At 31.7% G+C, this 13,148-nt stretch overlaps 1 long non-coding RNA gene across 1 annotated transcript in view; it reads left to right on the plus strand.

Moving 5' to 3' along the window:
- The first annotated feature begins 2,643 nt into the window (after positions 1-2,643).
- Positions 2,644-13,148, plus strand: part of LOC115896551 — a 31,861-nt gene continuing 21,356 nt past the window's right edge. The window contains exon 1 of the long non-coding RNA XR_004056467.1: positions 2,644-2,752. This is a non-coding gene — a long non-coding RNA (uncharacterized LOC115896551). The remainder of the gene's footprint in view (positions 2,753-13,148) is intronic.

Consider the following 13,148-nt stretch of genomic DNA (forward strand, 5'->3'; position numbering starts at 1 on the left):
TATGCAGCATTTCGATCAAAAAGGATTTTATATACTTATTAACATATTGTATTATAACAACAAAGATGATGCCACTTATAGTTTGCTGAGTGGGAGTAATATTTACATTCTTAATTTAAAACACTGTTTATTTAAAGAGTGTGTACTATTTGAAGAGAATGGGAGTTTAGGGCTGTACATTACTGCTTTGCTGCATGCAGTTGGAACTAAAAAAAAAAAAAAAAAAAAAGGCAGCCACAGCACTTTCTGTCTAAACTGTCATCTAGATGAAGCTCTGGTGTCTCCTTCATTTCCCAAATTGGGTAATTGCAGCCATGAAGAAATACTGAAGTTTCCTCAGTGTCAAGGAGTCAATAACATCATCTTCATATACAAAGCACAGCCCATAAATGCTAAAATTTCACTGTGATTTTCTGTGTAATTCTCTTTTCATGAAATGAACTTTTACCCACCAGAGCAAACAAACACTGAACCAGCTCTTCATATATACAGCAAGGGAAAAGCATGTGATTATTTAGCATTTGAGGCTTAGTTGTCATCTGCTCTTTCAACTATTTGTCCAGATTATTTCTTCTATGTTCTCTTAGGCTTTCTTATCAAATAAAACAAAAGCTTTAAAAAAGAAGCAATACAATTTTATGATAAACAGAAATTAAAGAAAAACCAAAGGGTAGAAAATAAAAACTATTGAAAAGCCCATCATCCAGAAATAACCATTAGTCTATTCTTGTGTATTTGCTCACATTAATTTATATGTATGTATACGGGTTTATAAAAGTTTTATTTTATTTGAATTGTTGATGACCTGCTTTTCTGTTAATAATGTACTATAAACATTTTTTATGTCATCAAATACTCTGTAGTAGTGTCGTTTTTATGGCTACCTATATCCCTTTTACAGATGTGGCTGAATACATTTAGCCAATACCTTATTTGTGGTCATTTGTGGTGTTTTAAATTTTTATTCTGTACCATACAATGTTGAATATAGGCTGAAGTATAACATATTCTTAATTTTTCTTCTGATTCTTGCCTTCTTATTCCAATTTTGTGGGTTTATTAGGGTTTTTGTATATTTATATATGTAGATAGATACATACATACACATTAGGCATAGTTCCTATGTTAGTACTAGCGTTAAGCTGGATAGCCATGAATCCATGACCCTGTATATAAAGCTACTGGGGCCAAGCATGTTTTCATGATTTAGAGTTTTTAGCACTAAGAAAGATAGTGCAGTGCATATACATCACATTGCCAGTGAGGACCGGGACAGTACCCTCAAATCAAACTTATAACCATTTCTAAAATAAAATATATGACCATTTCCACTAAGTGGATAGATGTTGATTTGAGTCAGATTTTGCCACCAAATGTGTTTTGGAGTTACCGTTTGAAAATACTTGGTTTTCAGATCTTTTAGGGTTTTAAGATTGTGGATAAAGTACTGTGAACCTGTAGAACTGATAAAATGCATTTCAAATACAAAGTGATACAGAGTTAAGTGATGAAACGATAATGCATTTGCATTTTACATTTTCATATTTCAATAATGCAATATTAAAAATTCCTGGTAGAAAAAAGCTACATAACACCTCTTTTATTTTTTCCTAAACTTGTTTGTAGGAAAGAACACCATATCTTTTTTGGTCTATATTTAATTGAAATCACAGGAGCTTCTGAGCTTCTTAAACAAGTTTTTGTTGTTGCTATTGGTATTTAACCCTAATCTATTATAATATAATTCTGTATGGTACATAAACTTTTCAGATTAGGAATTACGGTATTTAAGGATACTAAGCAAAATATATAAAGATGAATAGCAGGTAGGAGAATAGAAAACCCAGTTGAGTGTTACGCAGTACTAGCTACCTGACATGGTATGAACAGAACTTACAGGAAGAACCCCATCCACCACCCCAGTGGATGGGGCTATCATCATTAACAGGAGACTCAAACCAGTGGTCACACAAAGCTGTGTCTACTGGGGAACCCTGCAGAATGTGGATAAAGGTATGCCCTAGCTGCTGGAGTAATGAACCCAAATAAATGCCTATAAAAATAATGCAAGACACCCAAAGTGCAGCCCTTTGGAGCATCTGCAGCATCAGCAATAACATGCAATGAGAAATAGGCTCTGAGTTGCTGCTTCATGGAGCATATCCCCAGTCTAGCCTGCAGCAGAACTAAGCTTTTCAGTCCCAGCAGAAATGAATGGAAATCCTAATATTCCCAGGGATAAAATAGGGAAGATCAAATGGGCAAACAAGACTTTTTTTTTTCTTATAACTATATGGAATGGGAGGATTAGATCACTGTTTGGTGTGATAGAGATGGCATGGATCTAGAAGTTGCTCACTGTCTCAAAATAATTCGTCGTGAACATCAGAATCTCATCTAAAAGCTTAAAAAAAATCTTAAGAAAAAATAAGGATATTAACACCCAAATATCTTATCTCTTTAAGGGGAGAACTTGTTTATTCCCAAATGCAGATTTATGAATCATAGTTAATAAACAGAAAAACATTATCAATACTAATGTAAGTGAAAAGATTGAATTTCTCAAAGAAAAAATAATGATGCAAATGCCATTATCTTCTTATAATATACTATGCTACAATATAACATGATTCTATTATATTTAGAAGGGACTTTTCACCCATGTGGCTGTGATCAGTTCCTAAAGCAGAGGAATCTGCAACCTAATGACACATCAGGAACTGATGGAGCCCCAGTGGACAGCTTCCATGAGGTGTGTGGGTGGCAGATGTGAAATCAATTTAAAAAAAAGAATATGTATATATTTTTTGTTTTTGTTGACTATCATGTACATTAAAGCCGTTAAGCCTCTTCCAGTGTATATGTATGAGTAACTTTCGCAGTAAAATCTGGATGAAAAATCAATAGAAATGTAGAGTCTTTCTTCATAAGAGCTGTATGATCACTTTGGCAGAAGGAAAAATAAACACGTGAAAACAACCTCAAGTCAATAAAATGTATGATCAGTAACATATGATTAGTATGTAAGTTATAGCATGGATAATGTTGACTCTAGCTAATTACCTTTGAAATTGAGGCAGGGCAAAACCAGTTATGAGCTAGAGGTCATAAGTAACTCCAGGAACTCCAAGTTGAAAATCTCAAGGAGAGAGGATTGCACATTGGCACTCCTGTGGAATAGAGAATAGAGAAGTCATTCCAGGCAGGGGAATGACAGGCAGAGGGGAATATTGGGTAACTAGACTGGGCTCATTCTAAGTGAGCAACACATGCAATTACAAAGACATCTACACTCTTGTGTCTCCTGCTGCAGAAGTCTTGATGCTGTGAATGATGACTAATATATCTTTGGGTCTCCAAAGTGATTTAATTCTATCATTTTTGGAGGCAAGGCTTTATTGTAAGCTACACGAATAACTTCAAAAAAGGTATTAAATTAACTGTGTATTATTTACTGCAAGTGCATTTCTCTGGTATAAATCTGTCTTATTTATGCATCAGGATGAGAAAACAGTTTATTGCCATTATATATTGTTCAGGACTGAAGGTTACAATCTGTCACAATATCTCTTCAAATCCAAATTCTGGCTAATTGATTCTTTTTATGATAAATTTTATTTTATGATTCAATTATATTTTATTTTAAAAAAATTAACATAATAAATGAATATAATAAATACCATAAGAACAAATATTTATTTTATGACTCAGTTTTGTTACATGATTCAAATTAGTCATGGCGTTCCTGATAAAAGCTCCCTTAATTTTTTTAATTAATAAAAAAAGATGAGATTGCTGAATTGATTGTGATTAAGGTATAGTAAGATGTCTAAGAATACATCAGAAAGGCTTGAGTTTGAATCCCAAATTCATTATTTGCTGGTCTATACTTCGGGCAAATTACTTGCCTTGTCTTCAGCTTTCTTGTCTATACAATGGAAACAATAATAGTACCTATTTTACAGAGAGTTGCAAGGAAAGTCAAATGAGATAAGGAGTGTGTAATGTGTTGCCTTCACCATACTATTTTTAATAAGTACTAATTATTTCTTTTGTTATTGTTGTGAAGATGTTGATGATGACTTTAGTTTTATTCTCTGTTGAATCTAGTGACTTTATAAATTATTTGACTTCTTTAAGTTAAACTTTCTTCAGTTGTACAATTTTACTAGATGTTCTCTTAGGTTCCTTTGCTCTAAAGTTCTGTAAATCCATTTTGAAATTTCCAAAAGTCTTCAACAGAATCCTAAAGGAAATGGAGATAATGACGTATAATAACATAATAAATATATTTTGACATTTGTCCTTTTTATCCCCTAAACGAAAAAACGTGATTGGATGATAACTGCAACTCTTTGGGGAGTAAGGTAATAAAAATGTAAACGCTAAGTAGCTGTGAAGAATTTTTCATTGTTGTTAGCAACTAAATGTGCTCCATTCTTTGCAGGTTTTGCTGATTTTATCAAGAATCTGGATATTCAAAATTAACCTTCTTAGCATCTTGAAATGACTTAGTCAACATCATTACTCACCATACATCATATTGTTTTATTGGAAAGAAGTATCCATCAGTGTTCACTCAGAAACCTTTTATTTGGAGCCAGGCAGTATGGTGGCTTTTTAAACAAGATATTTGATTCAGTGAAATCAGTTATCGCACTGAAGAGCAAAACTACCATTCGCAGAATCAGTAAGCTTAGTAGTTGCATACACGGACCCAGGGACCAGACTCTGCATGTTTATTCCAGGAGTACCCTTTACAGTCATTCAGGGCAAGTACCTTCCTTAATATCTTTCAAAAGATACACACAGATATACGTGTGTATATATATGTGTACCTATATCGGCTTTATTGAGATATAGTTTATATACCATACAATTTGCCTATTTAAAGTATATAGGTCAATGTTTTTTACTGTATTCAGAGTTGTGCACAACCACAATCATTTTAAGAACATTTTAATCACCTCAAAAAGAGGGTATCACCTCTTCTTAGCAGTCACCCTCTATTTCTTCTAACCCCCTTAATCATAGGCAGCCATTGCCTGACTTGCTGCCTGTAAGGATTTGCCTATTTTGGACACTTCACATAAATGGAATTATGTAATATGTAGTCTTTTCTGTCTAGCTTCTTTCACTTGGCATAATATTTACAAGACTCATCCATGTTGTAGCATGTATCAACACTTTAACCCCTTTTATTGTCAGACAATATTCTATTGTATGTTGAATACATCGTATTTATTTACCCGTTTATCAGTTGATCGACATATGGGCTCTATCCACTTTTGGACTATTATGAATAATGCCGATATGAACATTTGTATAAGTTTTTGTGTGGACATGTGTTTCCACTTCTCTTGTGTATATACCTCGGAGTAGAATTGCTGAGTCACATAGTAACTCAGTTTGACCTTTTAAGGACGTCTCAAACTCTTTTCCAAAGAAACTACGCCATTTTCTTTTACCGGCAGTGTATGTGGGTCTCAATTTCTCCACATTCTGGCCAACACTTACTATTATCTGTCTTTTTGATTATGGCCATTATCGTAGTTGTGAAGTGGTATCTCATTGTGGTTTTAATTCGCATATGTGATATATGATTTGCAAATATTTTCTCCCATTCTGTGGTTTGCCTTTTCACTTTATTATAGATAGTATGCTTTGAATCTCCCTTAATGTAAAATGAGAAAAATAATGAATTTCTATCTCATAAGTTTGTTTAGGAGAATTAAGTGAGCACATTAAGTGCTTGGAATAGTGTTGGTATATAGTAGATGTGCAATAATATTAAGTACTAGTATCATAACCTTATTTGAAATTATGCTATTTCACTTAAAAAAACCTACAATACTTAAAGGCTTCATTTGGAGAAAAAGAGATGACTAAGGGAACTCAAATGCAAAGAGGAAATGAACTTGATTTTTTATGGTTTCTTATTCATGTTTAATTGTTTTCTCTCCAGGGATTATTGTAATGGGTTTAATTAAAATAAATTAATAAGAGTTTTTATACTCTTCTTTCTTTAAAATAAATTCAACTTAGTGGTTGAAAGTCATTCTAAAAATAAGCTGTTGCTGTATAGAAGAGAAAGGCAATTTAATGAATAGATTTGTTTATCATGATAAAAAGATTTTTAGTAATGGAAATGAAATGCTCACTTTATGCATATATGTTAAAAACATAAACTCTTCTGAGGCGAAAATGTTTTACTTTAATAAGTGCAACAAGCCTTTTTCTTACAACTATTCCAAGTTATGAAATTTTTCACTTCTATTTTATAAATGCAGAACAAGATTCTTTTTCAGAATGCTGACACATCATAGAAGGCATAAATTAAAGTCATGTTTACAGATGCAAGCTCTATCATTTTTAAAATAAAGTAGAATATTTTTGTTTTTAGCAAAATCATTTCCTGTATAACTGTGATGATCACAGAAAAAAGATGAAATGAGCATTTGGAGTCATAGAAGGTAAACGGGAATAGCCATTAGCTACTAATGGAAAAAAGTTCAGCAGGGGCATTAAATCTGTATCACAGAGCCACCAATTTGTATTTTATCATATTGATAATGAATATCAACATTACCATTGAAACGAAACCAGGCATTCTCTCTTTAATCCCAATGGGGAATTTAAATCAATAATGCCCACATTATCCATCTACGTGCATATCTATATATGCACATGTACTCTTAAACTACAAAATCATATAATGCGTTTCACTTTCATTTCAAATCTTTAACACAGTGATGTACTTTTCTATTCTTCCAATCAATTTATTCTGTTAGTGTTTTTCAGCATTTTAAATCCCTAAGCTAAGTCAATAATGTTGATTACTTACCATAAGCACTGTAAATGCTATTCTAATACAGGTTATTTGCAATTTGACATCCTCATCTACATGCATTATTCTGTAAGGAAAATTAAATGAAACCCTTGATTTAGAATCTGAAACACTTAGAAGTAATGATCCTGTTTACTGATTGACTGAAGTTGTGGTTTTTAAGCACTACTTAATAGAGGAAACAAAAAGCAATACTCAAATAAAATGGAAGCATCTGAGTTACTTTAGAAAGCATTTGTAGTTAAGAAATAATAGACTTTTATTTTTCCCTGTTTATGCCTCAGTGCTACTTAGCCAACATTGTTATTTAGTTTAATGTTACTCATTTTTTGAGATGCCTGATCTTTCCAAATTTAAACTTAATGAATCCTATTAGTAATTCAAAGATTAGTAGAACGTCATTCACATAAATCAAGTTTTCTATCATGTATTTGTTTTAATTACATTATTGAAAAAGATTTCTAAAATATCTTTTATAAAGGGTTAGCTTTATTTACAATATTAATTTATCTTTTAAATATCATATATTTGACAGTTTAGGGGCAGTTGTCACAGTTCCCTTCTTTCTGAATTAAGTGAAAGGCCATAAAGTAATTTTTATAAATGTTTGTAGAAATTTTCAAATCAATTAAATTGCTGCAAATCCTTCCATGAAAATTGAAACATCTGAAATGCTTTGCCTTCCTTATCTTTTATTTGGACAGTTAGTCTCAAGCCTCTATTTCAAACGAGAATCTCCTAATAAAATCAATCAATCAATCAATCAATCACTTTTGGATGGTCAGATATTAGCATTCAACTTAGCCTATGTTTGTATTTAAAATTAGGAATGAGTAAACTTATTTCAGATAAAATAAAATAAAAACAAAGACCCTAAAGTATTTCTGGTGTTTTGGACTGAAAGAAATGTAAATAATGAAATAATTTGAGAAAACAAAATAATTGAGATTTTTTTATTTGGTTCTAATTTTTTTTCTAAACAATTAACATGAATTGGGCTGAAATTTGGAATTTCCTGCTCTTTCCAAATAGTAAAATATCTTTCCTTTCTTAATATCTTCCAGCTGAAGTGCATTACACAAAAATAGAGATATTAGACATTGTTTTGTATATATGCTGCCATAAAAAATTTAGTAGACAATTGAACACTTGAAGCAACTGAAATACTAATAAAAGTATGTTAAACATCAAATGTAAAAATTATCATTTCTAGATACATAATATTTGGTTTATGTAGTTTTAATTAGTTTATCAATTTCAATAATTTTACTTTAATTTTTTTTTTAAACAAGTAACTTTAGTCTGTTCTGGAGACATGAAAACAATTCACATGACATATACTTAAATTCTGGTAAACAATCATTATGGATAGATAATACTCAGGAGGACACCTTATAATGAAGTATATGGGTTTTTTTATTTTATTTTTTTAGTATATGGTTTTAATGTTTAGCAAATATGTAGTCAATATACCTGTTCTCTCTCATTAGGATACTATAAGGAATAAAAGAATAACTTTAATGCGGAAATGTGGAATCCTCACTAAGGAGTGAGGGAGTGACAAAAAATATCATTGAACTTTACCTGTAACATAATGTTGAAAATATTTGAAGGATGTTTTTAATTTATGTTTAAATGTACTACTTGTCCATTTGGATCTTCTACTGACATTATATTGAAGTGAGAAGTTAGAGTAACTACAAGCACACATATATGTATACGTGTATGTATTTCTTTAATTTCCAATATACTGGGTCAAGAAAACAAAGATTTAGCATAAATAAGGCAAGACTTTCTAAAATAATTCAGAAGTTACACTGTACACTGGAACATATTTTATACAAACCCACATACGTATATATATGGTATATTTTCAATTTCTAAAATGGTGGGTTCAGAAAATGAAGATTTACTATAAATAAGTCAAACTTTTCTTAAACAAACAATTCAGAAGTTTAAACAAACTAAATTAGAACATGATTAGTTGATGATGACAGCATTTCTTTTCAACACCCTTAATGGAGAAAAATAAGATTAGGAGACACCTAACCATTGCACTTCAGGCTTTGAAGTGGAAATGCCTGTAGGGGTTCTGTATAATGTTAAGTACTTAAAGTTGATCAACACCCTAGACATGATAAGGAGATTAAGTGCTGATTAAACTCCTATCAGTAGAATTCAAATAAGTGATCTGGCAAGACAAGAGCTCTAATCAAGTACTCTTGTTTGTCTGTCATTGGCTCTATATCAGATACAATCAGTCATCTTTTTTTTTTTTTTTTTTTTTTTTTTTTCTGTTCTAAGCACAGCTACTTCAACTTTGATTGTTTATACATTAATTTTGAAAGTACTCATTATGGTTAGGTGTATGGATTTCATTTATCTGTGCTTAGGTAAGATTATGGCACTGAATTATAAGGAGAAATCCTTGGATAGAAGATGTCTATAAAGATTAAGTTATTTTCCCCCTTTCCCAACAATTAGCAACACTAGACTGTTTAGAAGAGATCAATTGTAATTGAGGAACTGAGAAAGGGCAATAAACAAATTACGGTGCTTTCAGTGCTTTCACTGAAGTCTGAAGCCTGTTGGTTTACAGAACCTCTGTTATTTAATCCAGAAGCCCTGTAGGTTGTAAATTATCCATTACAGTTGTCACTAGACCCTTAAACAGAAGTTATGTACTAGTTTAAAGATACAGGAAAAGAGAGTCTCCTGGTCTTTGTTTCACCCAAAACAGACTGCACAGAATTAGATCAATTTTTTAAATATTTAGGACATCAAGCTTTTCAAATAACTTTAAAAAGTTTACCTTTCCATCACATAAGAAAATATAATTGGAGCTATTTAGTTCTTGTAACCAAAAATCTGATCCAGACGCTTCTTAAAATGTTTATTTTTTGACTGACTCCATGATCTTATGATTTCACTCAAGCCTAGTAGTAAAATAATAATTGTGAATTTCAAATTGTTTAAGATTTTATTTTATTTTATTTTATTTTATTTTATTTTATTTTATTTTTTGAGGCAGGGTCTCACCCTGCCACCCAGGCTGGAGTGCTGTGGCGCCATCTCGGCTCACTGCAACCTCTGCCTCCCAGGTTCAAGCCATTCTTGTGCCTCAGCCTCCTGAGTAGCTGGGACTAAAGGTGTGCGCCACCACACCCAGTTAATTTTTGTATTTTTTAGTAGGGACGGAGTTTTGCCATGTTGGCCAGGCTGGTCTCTATCTCCTGACCTCAAGTGATCCACCTGCCTCAGCCTCCCTAAGGGCTGGGATTACAAGCTTGAGCCACAGCGCCTGTCCCAAAGGATTTTAAGTTCTATATTAAGTACAAGAAGGATAAAGGGATGATACACATGAAAGACAATATTTTTTAAAATTATTTGAGGAAGACAAATTGTATATAATAGCACAACAAGAAGTAGAGTCTGAGGGGTCTTTCTTAAGCAAAATTTGGCCACCTTGCTATTTGAACCGTATGTTTTCAAGGGTGTAAAATTAAATACACAGGACACAATAAGAAAAGCAATATATGAGTAAGCCCTCAGAGTCACAAAATAACATTTTAAATAAACGATCTGTTTAAAATACATTCAAAAAAATGGAATAATAATAATTGGAATAGTGCCATCTGCTTTTGAAATTGGTAAAATGTTCATCGTATGTGTGACTGCCATGGAAATGAAGTGTCTTATAGATGCAGCCCATTAAAAGCAGATGAACTATATATAATGTTAAACAGAAAGTTACAAAATTTTAGAGGAATGAATATGTCAGTATTCTGTAACACGTCATGTGGTTCAGAAACCCTAAAAGACTGTCTGATAATCAAAAACATCTAATCAGCAAAATGCATTATAAATAAAATTGAAAATGTATGTTACCACTTGGGAAAAATAATCATCGCACCTGTGACAAATGAAAGGTTAAAGCTTTTATATTAAAAAAAAACAACATTTGCAATTCAGGAATGAATGATGTTACAATAGAAGAGTTTGCAAAAGAAGAAATGGAAATGATCCTATGGCCTCAAAGATGTAGAAATAAAAACAGCAAAAGACTATCTTTTTTTTTTTTTTCCTTTAACTTATTTGATGGGGAAAATGGACACCATCTGCTATATATTAAGTCATGAGAAAACTAATGAAAATTAGAGGAAATGTAAATAGATTTTCCTCTGTGCAGGTAGGTTTGATAATGTGTGATAAATGTTTAAAATCCATATATGTCTCTTGTTTTAGGAAAATACATTAAAAAGTGGTATGAAAGGATGTAAAATAAAAGATAGTCTTCACAACATTGTTAATAATACCAAAAACTTTGAAACAACTTAAAAATTCATTAATGAGAAAATGACGAAGTAAAGTTATTGGTATATACTCAGTGGACTACTACACAGTTATTCAAAATGAAGACACAGATTTATATTCATAGGCATGAAATTATGTCCTTGACATATTATTGAGTTTAAAAATAGCTACAGAATAATATGAACTTATTTATTAAAAATAATTATATGAACATGTGTGTATTTTTATCAAATATAAATGTATATATATTACATACAAAATATATTAGTGTGTCTATCTGTATCTATCTATATATTGATATCTGAAAGAATCTTCACCAGAATATTGACTATGGTAAATCTTAGACTTTCAGGATTTTTTTTTTTTTTTTTTATGACAGCATAACAAGTGTTATTCACCTGTAACTTCAGCAAGATATATACATTTAGTTAAATCTTTGGAAGAAATATTTCATAGAATACCTGCTATAAAGTAGCAGATTTCAGGTTATCTTGAATGGAAAATGTCTTTGGGTGAAGAAAATGCCGTTATTTACTGTACACTAGTCCTTTTAGCTGCAAATGTCCCCTTTTACTGATCAGAGGGTTCACTTGAAGAATATTTGTTCTTAATAACAATTTGAAAAGTAGAAAAGAACTTGGATTTGCATTTACTTAGTCTTTTCAAAATTAATAGACACGCTCCTTAGAAATGTGTTAATAATCATAATAGTAAAATGATAATATTTCAAAAATTAACACAATGAGCATATCAAATAAAATCTACAGTGTTGCTTAGCTTTTTTCCCCCGTGTTACATAAAGTAAAACTTGCGGTGCCACTTTTCTTTTATAAGTCATTAAAGAAGAGCCATCTATCATCTGCAGCAAGTTCTGCTTTACTCTTTGCTTTTATTTCCCCATTTTAATTGAAAAAACAATTCATGGAAATGAGAAACAACTTGGTGACACAAGTAACCCTCTGGAATAGGGGGCAAAATACCATTCTCCAATTTGCACTGCAGGCTTTAAAAAATTTTTTAGAAACTGTGTTTTTTTTTTTTTTATTGCATATCCTTTTTCTCATCTAATATGCAGACTTGCTGTTTATTGAGGTGTAAGTTTTGTTTGTGGAATGAGTATCAGCACAATCGGGAGCCACAACATAGTTTAAAGAGTTATCCTGGGAATAGACAATGCAAAATATTACCCACATTTTGCAATATAGAATTTTTTTTTTATTACAGCAGAATAGAATAAGTAGAAGAAAGTAACTTTTTTTAAACAAGAAATTTCTGTGTCTTTGAATGTTGACTATGTCTGGGGAGAAAATACAAATTGGATGCCAGCATGGCAGAGAAGGCTGTTATAACCACGAGAGGTCTTAATGATTGTGAATGGCTGAACATTAAATTTAGCTAGGATAGTCCATATGGATTATGAAGATAGTAGCGCAGATTATGTGAACAGAGCGGGGCAGTCCATTGTTCTATTAATAATATATACATCTCTTTACTGGGTCAGTATAGGTAGTCATTTAATTAAATTCATCACCTAAGTGTCATCTTTTCACTGAATAGTGTTCAACCCTCACCTGCTGTCCCACTCTTTGGAGTCTCCAATGTCTATTATGCTACTTTCTATGTCCATGTGTACACATTGTTTAGCTTTTACTTATAAGTGAGAACATGTGTTATTTAACTTTCTTTTTTGAGATTTTTCAGTTAGAATAATGGTTTCTGGTTCCATCCATGTTACTGCAAAAGACATAATTTCATTCTTTTTTATGACAGAGTAGTATCCCATGTTATATATACACTTCATTTTCATTACCCAATCATTCACTGATGAATGCTTAGGTTGATTCAGGGAGTTTGCTATTGTGAACAGCACTGTGATAAACATATGGGTGAAGATGCCTTTTTTATATAATGATTTCTTTTTCTTTGGTTATGTGCCCAGTAGTGGGATTGCTGAATTGAATTGTAGTTCTATTTTTAATTTTTTACT

The sequence above is a fragment of the Rhinopithecus roxellana genome, chromosome 3 (genome assembly GCF_007565055.1).
Source record: "Rhinopithecus roxellana isolate Shanxi Qingling chromosome 3, ASM756505v1, whole genome shotgun sequence".
NCBI lineage: Eukaryota > Metazoa > Chordata > Mammalia > Primates > Cercopithecidae > Rhinopithecus > Rhinopithecus roxellana.